The sequence below is a fragment of the Pristiophorus japonicus genome, chromosome 15, assembly GCF_044704955.1.
Source record: "Pristiophorus japonicus isolate sPriJap1 chromosome 15, sPriJap1.hap1, whole genome shotgun sequence".
Classification (NCBI taxonomy): domain Eukaryota; kingdom Metazoa; phylum Chordata; class Chondrichthyes; family Pristiophoridae; genus Pristiophorus; species Pristiophorus japonicus.
This window is the reverse complement of record NC_091991.1, coordinates 23,042,862-23,055,889: the sequence shown is the minus strand read 5'-3', so window position 1 is coordinate 23,055,889 and position 13,028 is coordinate 23,042,862. Positions and strand designations below refer to the sequence as shown.

At 41.3% G+C, this 13,028-nt stretch overlaps 1 long non-coding RNA gene across 1 annotated transcript; it reads right to left on the bottom strand.

Annotated features, from left to right (window-relative positions):
• Positions 1 to 8,118: 8,118 nt before the first annotated feature.
• LOC139280639 (uncharacterized) lies at positions 8,119 to 12,695 on the bottom strand. The gene is made up of 2 exons (XR_011596730.1): positions 12,658 to 12,695; positions 8,119 to 9,071 (listed from the first exon to the last, which is right to left on the bottom strand). It is a non-coding gene; the product is annotated as an uncharacterized lncRNA (long non-coding RNA).
• Between the last annotated feature and the right edge of the window lie 333 nt (positions 12,696 to 13,028).

The following is a 13,028-nucleotide window of genomic DNA, read 5'->3' as shown; positions in this document are numbered from 1 at the left end:
TTCCCCCAACTCTTTATTACACACTTCACCCTTCCACCTAGAATTTCAATGATCACGAATTAAAATGCCCAATCCACAACAAGATTTAACTTCTAGCTATCTTCATTGAAATAATATGTAATTATTATTGCTGTCCTCCCATGAAAATAGGTGTTAACTTGATCAGCAATAATCAACACGCTTAGACTATCTTTCTATGCTATTGCACTAAGAAATTTAGGTAAATCTAGCCCAAGAATTATGGATGTTTATTACTGTTGTTCTTTGTATATACCCTGTCGTTGTAAAAGTATTTTCTGTTCTGTTCTGTCAGGGTAAAATAACTAGGGGCCGGAGTTGCCCCTTTCCTTGAGGCCTCAACACCAGAAATCGGCGACCATGCTGCAGAGTGCAATGGCCGCCGACTTTTCGTGTAATGGCCGTCATTATCAAAATTCTGCTCCTGCGGTATCCCGGTGGTGACCTGCTCCCCCCCTTCCGCTATGGTGCTGTCAATCCGTGCTAAGGGAACCAAGGGTCTAGTGAGCAAGAGGAATTAAAGGAAATGATTATTAGTAAGAAAATAGTGCTGGAGAAACTAATGAGACTGAAGGCAGATAAATCCCCAGGGCCTGATGATCTGCATCCCAGAGTACTAAAAGAGGTAGCCATGGAAATAGTAGATACATTGGTTGTCATCTTCCAAAATTCTATAGATTATGGAACAGTTCCTGCAGATTGGAGGGTGGCAAATGTAATCCCACTACTTAAAAAAGGAGGGAGGAGAAAATGGGGAACTACAGACCGGTTAGCCTGACATCAGTAGTAGGGAAAATGCTGGAGTCTATTATAAAGGATGTGATAATGGCACACTTAGATAATATCAACGGGATTAAACAAAGTCAACATGGATTTATGAAAGGAAAATTATGTTTGACATAATTGGAGTTTTTTGAGGATGTAACTGATAGAATAGATACCGGAGAACCAGTGGATGTAGTGTATTTAGATTTTTAGAAGACCTTTGATAAAGTCCCACATAAGAGGTTAGTGTGAAAAATTAAAGCACATAGGATTGGGGATAATGTATTGGCATGGATTGAAAATTGGTTAACTGACAGGAAACAGAGAGTAGGAATAAACGGGTCTTTTTCAGGGTGGCGGGCAGTGACTAGTGGGGTACCACAGGGATCAGTGCTTGGGCCCCAGCTATTCACTATATATATATAAATGATTTAGATGAGGGAACCAAATGTAATATTTCCAAGTTTTCTGACAACAAAGAACTAGGTGGGATTGTGAGTTGTGAGGAGGATGCAAAATGCTGCAAGGCGATTTAGATAGATTGAGTGAGTGGGCAAACACATGGCAGATGCAGTATACCGTGAATAAATGTGAACTTATCCACATAAGGACAAAGTATTATTTAAGTGGTGATGGCTTGGGAAGTATCGATGTACACAGGGACCTGGGTGTCCTTGTACATCAGCCATTGAAAGCAAACATGTAGGTGCATCAGGCAGTTAGGAAGGCAAATGCTATGTTGGTCTTCATTGCAAGAGGATTTGAGTACAGGAGCAAGGATGTCTTACTACAGTTATACAGGACCTTGGTGAGACCGCACTTGGAGTATTGTGTGCAGTTTTGGTCTCCTTACCTAAGAAAGGATATACTTGCCATAGAGGGAGTTCAGCGAAGGTTCACCAGACTGATTCCTGGGATGGCAGGACTGTCGTATGAGGAGAGATTGGGTTGACTAGGCCTGTATTCACTAGAGTTTAGAAGAATGAGAGGGGATCTCATTGAAACGTATAAAATTCTGACTGGGTTGGATAGACTGGATGCGGGGAGGATGTTTCCCTTGGCGGGGAAGTTTTGAACAAGGGGTCACAGTCTAAGGATACGGGGTAGGAAATTTAGGACCAAGATGAGGAGAAATTTTTTCACTCCGAGGGTGGTGAACCTGTGGAAGGCTATGGAGGCCAAGTCACTGAATATATTTAAGAAGGAGATAGATAGATTTCTGGAAATAAAAGACATCAAGGGGTATGGGGAAAAATTGGGAATATGGTGTTGAGATCGAGGATCAGCCATGATCATATTGAATGGCGGCGCAGACTCGAAGGGCCAAATGGCCTACTACTGCTCCTATTTTTTATATTTCTAAGTGCGTCATCACAGTGTGCACCGCCGATGTACACCCCCCCCCACCGATGGCAAAATTCTGCCGTGAAAATCTACCTCCGGGTGGTGCCAAAACAATCTTTTTCGCGGCGGTGCAGTGAGGCTGAGGCCTATTGCAATGGTGGTGCGGCTCCCATTAAAAGGGGAGGATGCACTGCCGCTGCCGCCAATTTTTTTTTGTCGGCCGACTGCCATGCCGGCCTGACAATTATGTCCCCGGGTTTGTCAGGCTGCCAACAAGCAGCCTGGCACCCCCTCTTCTTCCGGCTGAAACCCTCCCTGGTGGTCCAGTGGACAAAACTTTTAAACTCGCGCAGGCTCTCCCCTTTAAGTGAAGGGGAGAGCTGTGGTGACACGGCGCTGTGATGACGTCATCGTGGCGGTCACTACACTCCCTCCCCCACCTTCAGCCTCTCTGGTGTACTCACCGCCCCACTTCCGCCCCCATTATGAGTGACTTTCGGTCCTCCTGAAAAAAAAATGAAGAGCAGAATTTCGCTCAAGAAGCCACCTCAACCACTGCGTCAGTGAAAGCACTCAAAACGGGTTGCGGTTTGCATGCGCCTCGTTTCGGGCGGAGGGCCCCCTTAAAGCTAACAAGCACAAAGTATTACAAAAAATTAACTCAGTTTTGAGTTCCACAGCTTTGAGTACCAGAGCTGATCAGCCAGCATCGCGTTAGTATCTCTCTGTAGGTTGTCTACTTCTTCCATCAGCTGGATATACTGTCGTCTTTGATTCTGAATTCCTTGCACCAAACGTAATTGTTCCTCATTTAATTCCGGTGCCTTGCGGTTCCCATACCGCCTCCTTGTACCCCTTTCGGAGGGTATTCGTGACCGTTCCGTGGATGATTTCCGTTGTCTCGGGATGTATGTGGTATCCATTTATGTCTATTTTTCCCATGTGCCTGAAACAGAAGTTAGGGTTGGTGATGACACAGGGGGTGACTCCTCCCCTGGTCTTAATCGTCGGGTTGGCTGCTCCTGTGCTCATGCACCAAATCTCCATTTTCTTGTGCAGCAGCGATTGTTTCGGAACCGTGTTCGAGAGGAGTGATACTCAGCATGCATCCGTTTGTTTGGTGGAATCTGCAATCATCATTCATCATTCGTGGCGTACCTCGACATAAAACCACTTGTTATTTTTATAGCAATCAGTTATGTCAATGCCTTTCATACTAATTTAATTTTAATCCGTCTGGCAGGCTGATGGTAATGCAACCGAGTTTGGTGTCTTACTTCACCGATATTATCGATCTGGTATAAGGGGTCTCCCTTTGTTACATCATACTGTGATATGGACAACATAAATCCCATCATATTCACCCGCCCAGTAATACATCTGAAATTTGGCACCCATGTGTGACTATTCCTTCGTACCTTGCATTTGTCATTCATTTTTTTATCTAGAGTCCAATTGTTAAGTATGCTGTTCGGGATCCAATCTGGTATGTCCCCATTCTGGAGTTGCTCCAAGTTATGTTGTACTTCACTTAATCCAGGCCCCATACCCGGAGCAAACTATCTCAGCTTGTAATTGTTTACTTATGTCGTTCCCCAGTGGATCAAATTTATTGTCTTGGCATGCTTCTGTAATGTATGGGCCACTTGTAACAGTTTCCCTTCCGCGCCATCTCCCAACCGCGCTTGTAGGGCTTGGTTATCCAAGTCCCTCCCCAGTAAACCCCTCAAGACTACGCCATTAAGTTGTTAGCCTGGTCATATTGCATACAAGTCTATGGAATTCATTGTCGTAACCCCTGCCGCATAACCCGTGCCTAGTGTTTCCATTATTCCCCTTTTTGTTCGACCTTGTCCTGTTCCCTTTCTGAAATTAAATCTCAGGGTAGTGGATTCTGGGCCTTCGAGGATCCGTTGTGCCAGGTTCTGGTATAGTTTCATTCCCACAGAAGCTAGGAAGAATGATATCCATTATATTTAGGTTAAGTAGTCGCTGACGCACCCCAATTATATCCTTTCTTTAGATTATTTTATTACTAGCCCCCCTTTGGCTCCAGTCTTTATGGATGGGCTTATGGGGGGACTTGCGTGGTTGTGCTGGGAAGAGTTGTTGTCCCCAGGGTGGTTGTCGGGGCAGTGGTAGGGCTACCCAGGGTCCCTTTGGGCGTGTTTGGTGTCCCAGCCGGACCTTTATTGTCATCTTTCCTCCACACTCCATCCGCCCCCCTTTTTAGGTTGTATTCCTTCTTGTTTGCGCTGCGCATGATCAATACCGGCTTCTCCGTGTTATAACCGTGTCACGCTTCAGGACATACACCTTATATTTCAGAGACCTCCCTTGGTCTTCATTTTATCCCACTGGCCAGTTTTCCTCAACATCCTGGGGTCCCACCCCCCTTTTTGCTCCGTTCTGTTCCCACCCTTCTGTTTCTCTTGCGGGGTGGATTTGGCTGCTTGTTTTGCAGCTTTGTCTGCCCAGGCATGAGCTTCTAGAACTGAAATTCCATCCAGTTGGACTTCTGCGCCCTTCCCCTTTTGGTCCTATGAACTAGCTCCTGTCCTCGGAACCTACTGGCGCCCATGGCATCGGCAGCCTGCTGCATTACAACCTTACTTAATACACTATACATAGCCATGCGTTAAAATAAGTTCTGTCCTTGCTCCAGTCCTTGGCTGCTGAGATGCATATTTCTGCAGTTAAATTAAACAAAGCTAGTTCATGTAGTTGTGTCTTTCCTGCGTGTGCTATATCTCTCGTAGTCCATCTGTATTATCCAGTGCTTGCGTGGGCCTTAAGGTTCCCAGTATCCTGAGTCTCCAGAGTCAAAGTAGCCGCTGCGGTCCCATCTCGGTGAGTGTTTTATCTGCAAATTTTAAACAGATAGCCTGGTCGTCACCAGGTGTTAGGTTCTGGTCTACTCATCTTTTATCCATGCATGTCGAGGTCACTCTGTGAAATCGGAGGTAAGGGTTAGGTTGGGTTTGTGGACTACACTTACCCACCGTGGGGTACATTGGCTCTATTGCCATAGGTGATGGTGCTATGGCTGCTCACTGCACTATCCGTCTGGTCCCGTTTAAAAAAAAAATCTCTTCCAGCTTATTTATCTTAGCTTTTAACTCTTGAATTTGTTTTGTTTGAGTATCTTTCTTTTATTTGTATCAGGCGAGTATTATTACATAGGCTCGTTCTGTTTTTATTTTTATTCTGACTATTGCACCATTTCCTCTATCTGTCAGGTGAGTCTTTTTTATTCTATTTAGAAATCCAAATTAATAATGTCCAGTATAAAACAGCTGTCAATGGAAAGGGTTAACTCCTTTACAAGTTTGTAAGAAAGCCTGATGTCATTACGTGACTTCGCGTAATCATCCGAAAAATTCTTTTTTAAGTCTTTGTGCCTTCAAAACTCGCTTAGAAATTAGGAATCCATTAAAACAGCAGAAATCATTAGTAAAGCTGTCATAATAAAAGTCTTCTCATCAGGAAAGACGGCATTTTAGATTAAACTCCAATTTTTTCTTAACTTCTAATTCAAGTACTTGCCAAAGATTTTTTTTTAATTGATTTAAAACGAGACCACACATTTTTAATAGCTATTTTGTTTACTGAAATCCAATTTTCCCACACGTTGTATACATTCCAACATTTCGTTTTATTTTACGGTCCCGTTCACTGGGCAAATCTTACGTTTTATTTCTCAGCACAAAATCTAAACATCCGTGCCAGTTCCATTTTCTATAAGAATTTAAAAATTCAGTAAGATTCTCTAATTCCCAGTTTTTTCTTTCTGTGCTGAGTTCGCATAGCTTAGATCTTTTCTCCTCGTTATTTTCAAAACCCTCCTGCTTGTTTAGACTGTTCGGGACTTTTCTTGATAAACAACGTCCATTTTGGAAATCTTTCAAACTGCAGTGAAACTTTCTCGTAATTTAAAATCATTATCTTTGGAGAGTGTCTTTTACTTCTTCAAATTCTTTTTTTTCCAATTAAACCAATATCTTTTTCACAGCCGATATCAACTAGTATTTAGTAAGTTATGTCTTTTTCCATCGCAAACACCCCTTTTTTTTTCCAGCACCTAATTAGTGTGTTACGTCTTTTTTTTCAGATCACCTTTCTTCAAATTATGTTTTGTATTTTACATGGAGGGCTCGTGACTCTGTAAACTTGTTAATTTAAAATCATCAGACAATTGAAGACACTTTTCTTTCAAATCATTCAATTTGTTTCTTTCAAAGTTGTGTCTTTATCTTTTTTCTTTTCTCCATAACTAGAATGGAGTCTAGCACGTAGGCTTTGAGGGCTGCTTTTCGTTATCTCAAATGTTCAGTTTCAACGTAGTTAGAATGTCCCTTTTTCTGAACTGCTAAAGCTTGCCGTTTTAGCATTTTATTATTTTTTTTCAAAAGTCCCTTTTACACCTTCGCAGATAGCTCGCCACTCACCCAGGAGTTTGACCTGATCCCTGAAGGTATTTCTAGATTGTTTCCAAACCTTTTAGTTGTTTTTCTCCTTTTTTTCTTTAAGAGATCAGATTTAATTTAATACATTTTTTTTTAGTTTGAATCCATCTCAGTATTTTGCTGTGCTTTCTCTTAATATCTCCGAATCCCAATTAAAATTTTGTAATTTCAATCTTTATTTAAAACTCTTTTTTTTTTAACTGAGCTAGAAGCTTTTGCGTCAAGGTTTTACACAAAGGAAAATGGGAGCGTACTTCCCCATCCCGCAGCCGTGAGAGTTCCTCAAAGGCCTTTTTTAAAAGGCATTCTTTATCTCATTCCTAGACTAAATTTCAACCCAATGTAATCAATAATTGTGTGTTTTCTTTCGACAAGTAAGTGAGCGTGTCAAATAAATTATTTTTTTTTAACCACCGGGACCATGTATTTTTTATCTTTTGCTCAACAAACCTATCCTTTGTGCATTTCCTAGCTCCATAACTTATCATCTGAATAAATCCACACCTGTGTTTCTAACTTAAAATGTCTTAAAACTTCCCACATACAGGACATCACTACAAAGGGTTAAAAAAAAACTTTCACTCTGTTTGGAAAAGTGGGTGGAGCTGCACTATTTTTCCAAACAGGCTTTCAGAAACATGAAAAATTCATTCCGCAGTCAAAAAATCACACAAGGACTCTCACGCAACGAAAGACATTCACAAAAGTCTCTCTTCATTCAACAAAGCCTATGAATTGTTTGGCCGGCTCTATTTTTGGATCCATATGTCACTTAAGATAGTCACTATCAGCTTTTTTATGGCATTACGTAGTTACGCAAGTTACAATTGGTTTTATTCACCTTTTTAATAGCCGTGTTACCCATCTTCTTCGGGGCTATCTTGGGCACTCCCTTTAATTCGTGTTAGGTATGCAGGACATTATTTATATCTATATGTCTTCCCTTGGCGCCGTACACTCGTACTGCCACGCTTTGGGTCAATATATCCCATCACTGCAGGGACGTCGTCTCCGTGTCCTCAATATCTATATGTCTTCCCTTGGCGCCATACACTCGTACTGCCACACTTTGGGTCAATATATCTCGTCCCTGCACCGTGCGCTCGTACCGCTTCGGGTCAATAGACCTTTCTCTATATCTTCCCTTGCGTCGTACCCTCGCACTGCCGTGCTACCTCCACGCGCGCATTTTAGGATGCACCTTTTGACCCCCTTCCACACCTAGATCGTCCCTGTCCTCCGTCTCCGTCCCTCCTGGACCTGCTACAATGGTTCTTTGTACAGATATCCTTCCCTTGCGGTTTACAATGCCACAACTCTAACTTGAAGGTGGTAAATTAAAACATACTCACCCAACAGCTGGGTTATTGTTCCGTTCGGGAAGTCCGTACCCTGCTCGCAGCGCCAAATGTAAGGGAAAATGGGAAGGCTTCTCCTCCCACGAGCGGGCCCCCTGATATAGAGGGTCGACGCTCGCCCCAACCCGCGTAACAGCCCCCGGAGTTAGCAGACAGAGACGGATGGCAAGGTATAACGATCTTTTATTACGAACGTCCGGGAACACCTCTTATCACAGCCGCCTGTGAGTGGAGATGCTTCCCGAACAGCACAATCATACAACTTTTATACATTTCAAAAACCCCTCCGTTCCCTGGTAAGACCTCCCTAGATCTCTAATTGGACTACCTTATCAGTGCTACTTCTCTAATTGGACTACCTTATTAGTGCTACTTTGGATTGACAGGCCAAGACCCTCGTGACCACCTTAGGCCGTGACTAGAATGACTTCATTAGGTCAGAATTTGTTGATTCTCCTTGGTGCCCGTGAGTCCGCCTCGAGCTTCTTCGCAAGGTCTTATCAATATCTGTTTAGGTTCTCACATCGTATCCTGTCGGAATATTATTGAATTGATAACTTCTGGAGCCTTGGTACAAGGCCGAAGAGAAGCCTTTTACCTCCTTATGGGTCGGTGCAGGAACCAGCACTTTAACCCTTGTCCCGCTGGTACCCCTAATGCCAAATTTCTCTTACAGCAAGTTTCATCGTAAGTAAATGGAAATGGAAATAACGTATTTCTATGAACACCTTTCATGCCCTCAAAACACCCAAAGCACTTCCCAGTCGATGAAGTACTTTGAAGCATAGTCACTGTTGTAATGTCGGCAAATATAGCAGTCAATTGGTGCACAGCAATGTCTCACAAGCAGCACTGAGTTAAATGACAGAATAATCTGCTTTCGTGGTGTTAGTTGAGAGATAAATGTTGGCCAGGACAGTGGAAGAACTCCCCCGCTCTTCTTCAAATAGAGCCATGGGATGCTATATATCCGTCTGAGAGAGCAGAAAGGGTCTATGTTTGATGTCTCATCCAAAAGACAGTGCAGCATTGCTGCATAATTGAACTGAAGTGTCATCCTAGATTATGTGCTCAAGTCTCTGGAGTGGGGCTTTAATCCATAGCTACCACTGAGCCAAGGCTGAAACATGTAAAAGGAATAATAAAAGATTAAAAAAATAGGATGAGAGAACTAAATTATTATATAACATACTTTTTACATTTTAAATTAAAAATAAAAAGTATATTATTATTACAGTAGTGAAGCTACTTTTAACATCCCACTAATACTGTTACTGTAACATTATGTAATTCTTAAAACAACGTCCAGGGTGAAATGTTTAAATAATCACTGCACAGCTGGTATAGAATCCTCCGATGACCCTTGCCTTTAAAAGGATTCAGTTTCCAGTAGATTGTTGACATTCCCAGTTTTGTATTGTCAGTACTTCATGGATTTTAGCAAACACAACATGCTGTATCAAAATGTTCTATCAGCAGTAGCAGGTCAAGATGGCCCTCAGTGCTGAATCAACAGAGATTGCATGTGAAGGTTACGGATCAATACTGCTAATTTGGAATCAAAAAGCTTACAATTCTTCTAAGGTCTTGCTTAACAAAAATGTAAAACTGTCCATCAAATTAATTTTCACAGGAAGAGGATAAGTAAGCTGCAAGATATGCCACTGATGTTAACTACCAGTTGAAAGATCCCCATTGCCATTTTATTGTTTGGTTCATGAATTTTGCATTTTGTGGAAAAGAAAACTGGAAGGCAAAGGGAGGCTGCATTTTTGGCCTTCACTAGCCTCATTGTATTATGTAAATTATATTAATCATGCCCCAATTCATATCTCATGTACCCTGAGCTAGCTTCATCCCAGTATTCAGCTCACCATCCAAATGAGCATATGGTTAATGCAGTGGCCTTCCTGATGATTGGTTGCTGTAGAAAAAGTTAATTTTAAGCTTTTGTTTTTTTTTAACGAAGCATTGATGTTTAGTTGAATTTTGATCCTAGATTTAGCTTCGATTGCTATGGAGGTGCCATTTATAAGAACATAATATCATAAGCATCAGGAGCAGGAGTAGGCCATACAAGCCCTTGAGCCTGCAATAAGATCATGGCTGATCATCGTCCTCAACTCCACTTTCCCACACGATCTCCATATCCCTTGATTCCCCTAGAGTGCAAAAGTCTATCTATCTCAATCTTAATATACTCAAAGTTTCAGCACCCACAACCCTCTGGGGCAGAGAATTCCAAAGATTCACAATCCTCTGAGTGAAGAAATTTCTCCTTATCTCACCCTTATCCTGAGACGATGACCTCTAGTTTTAGACACTCCATCCAAGGGAAACAACTTCTCAGCATTTACCCTGCCAATCCCCTTCAAAATCTTGTATGTTTCAATGAGATCACCTCTTATTCTTCTAAACTCCAGAGAGTATAGGCCCATTCTATGCAATGTCTCATCATAGGACAGTCCTCTCATCCCAGGAATCAATCTAGTGAACCTCCTTTGCCTCCATGGCAAGTATATCTTTCCTTAGATAAAGAGACCGAAAGTGTGCACATTACTCCAGTTGCAGTCTCACCAAGGCCCTGTACAATTGTAGCAAGACTTCCTTATTCTTGTACTCCAACCCCCTTGCAATAAAAGCCAACATGCCATTTGCCGCCTTATTGCTTGCTGTACCTGCATGTTAGCTTTCTGTGTTTCTTGCACAAGGACACCCAAATCTCTCTGAACACCAACATTTAAAAGTTTCTCACCATTTAAAAAATATTCTGATCTTCTGTCCTTCCTAACAAAGTGAATAACCTCACATTTCCCTACATTATACTCCATCTGCCACCTTACTGCCCACTCACTTAATCTATATCCCTTTGCAGATTCTTTGTGTTCTCCTCACAGCTTACCTAGCCCACCCAGCTTTGTATCATCAGCAAACTTTGATACATTACACATGCTCCCTTCATCAAAGTCATTAATATGCATGACCATTTTTTCCGAAGACTTCCTCCAATATTGTTGCTTGCTGCTATAGTTGAAGTGCAGCAAATAAAGTACTCAAGATGGAAATTCCTTTGAGGGGTTCTCAGTGCTACATAATTTACTTGAAGATGAGTTCATGAGGGGACACCAAATGTAGGTACATTAACACCTGACATAATACTTACATCCATCAGTACCCTACGGTATACATTTATAGACACTCCTATTTGGGGATGTCAGATGAGATATGTCTTTGTTGCTTCTGCTTCTGTCTCACTAGAGAGGTTGTCACTGACCATACCACTTATCTATGCTGACTTGCAGATAAATTCTACTATAGGGATGGCTCTTCACATAACTATGATTACCATAATATTAAGATTTTATGCTACCAGATCCTTCCATGTCACTATAGTGGAATCTGCTAAATCAGCCAGACAGCAGTCCTTGTGGAAAAGAGACATCATCTGGACAGAACTCTCACCAATGGGCAGAGTTGCCAAAAATCCAGGGCATAGTGGATGGTATCCATGTACCCATCAGGATTCTTCACATCAACCCTATTGTCTACATGAGCAGAAAGGGATTCCATACAGTTAACATTCAGATGGTGTCTGTCCATAGAAACATCATAATGCAAGAAGCACTCATGATAGACCTGTACTCACCAGTACTTCACCCTAGTATTATACAGCTCAAAATGCTCTCTCCAGATCCGACCTTTGTTTGGAAGAACATAATCTATTAATATATTGCTGGCTGTTTAAGTGAAATTCCCAATGCGAGTGTTCAAGTTGGAGGAGTGAATTGCAGAGGGCTACGTATCCACTTGTACTGGGAAAGCCATTCTTGCCTCTACTTAAAGGACTGCAGCAGTCATTTAAAGGAGTAAAAAAAAAAGTAAAGGTTTCAACTCAACTTATAGATCAACTGCAACAAAACACCTCACAGACACAACTGCTGTTCCAAGAAATTAGTAAAAGCAATTTGCTTGGAAGGTGGTAACTCAAAGTGTCAATGATATCTTCTGGGTTATGTCATGGAAACAAATGCACAAAAATGCGCCAAACTAAAAAAATATATGCACGATCAGGCAACTCACCTAAAAATTGTTACAAACAGACTATAATTTGTTATTTGTTTCGGTAATCTAAAATAGTTATTTTGTCTTCTATGAAAACTTCAAATCACAAATGTATTATTGCATAATGTGAACTATGGGCTGCTTACTGCCAAACAGTGACGACGCCTTTTATTTACCTTGTTTACCACGGGGTCTTGATGACGGTAAGTTCAGTAAATTCACTGAACCACTTCAGCATTACTAACGAACTTCGAAGTGACCAGCTCCAGTCAAAGCAGAAATGAAGTGCCTGGTAATAGTTTTAGTTTTAATTTACCTTACAGAATCTGTCATCAGGTGAGTGGTTTCTGTATCCTTTAAAGTTAATGAAATAAATGCAATGTTTTGTGACAAATATGTATCTTGAACTATTGATCTGAATGGAAGTAAACTCAAAGTATGGAACTTTGCAGAAGAATGGATGAAATCTGATTTTTAAGGTATGTATAATAACAACAATATGAAATAATGAGCTTGGAGTTGATATTCATGTCTTGTCTCAATCTAAGTTATAAATGTTGTTACGTAACAAAGCAATGTTGCTGCTTACTATTAGGAAATTGAATATAGATACATAAAATGTGGCATATAAATCGTACCTTTACCTGGTATATGTCATTTCTTCGCAGAGGTTTCTCTCCATTAATCTGGGGAACAATTCATGTAGCACTGTGATTAATATTTTTCAGCTAGCACAAGGATGCAATTTTTACACCAATACAACCAAATAAACTGAATATTACAATTGTCAGCCCTGTATTTGATCGTTGGGTACTGAACTCAAGATAATGTCTTTGTGGTCTTTTGATCAGCAGTGAAATATGTAAAAGAGAAACCTAAATGTGATTTTTTTTTGGTGCCTGCTGTCATTTTCAGTTGCGCAACAAAAAAATAAAGTTGGCAGTGAGTATCAGCACTGCATATTTGTATGTAGAACTTCTTTTTTGGAAATTTCTTGCACTCAGCACAGTTTTAA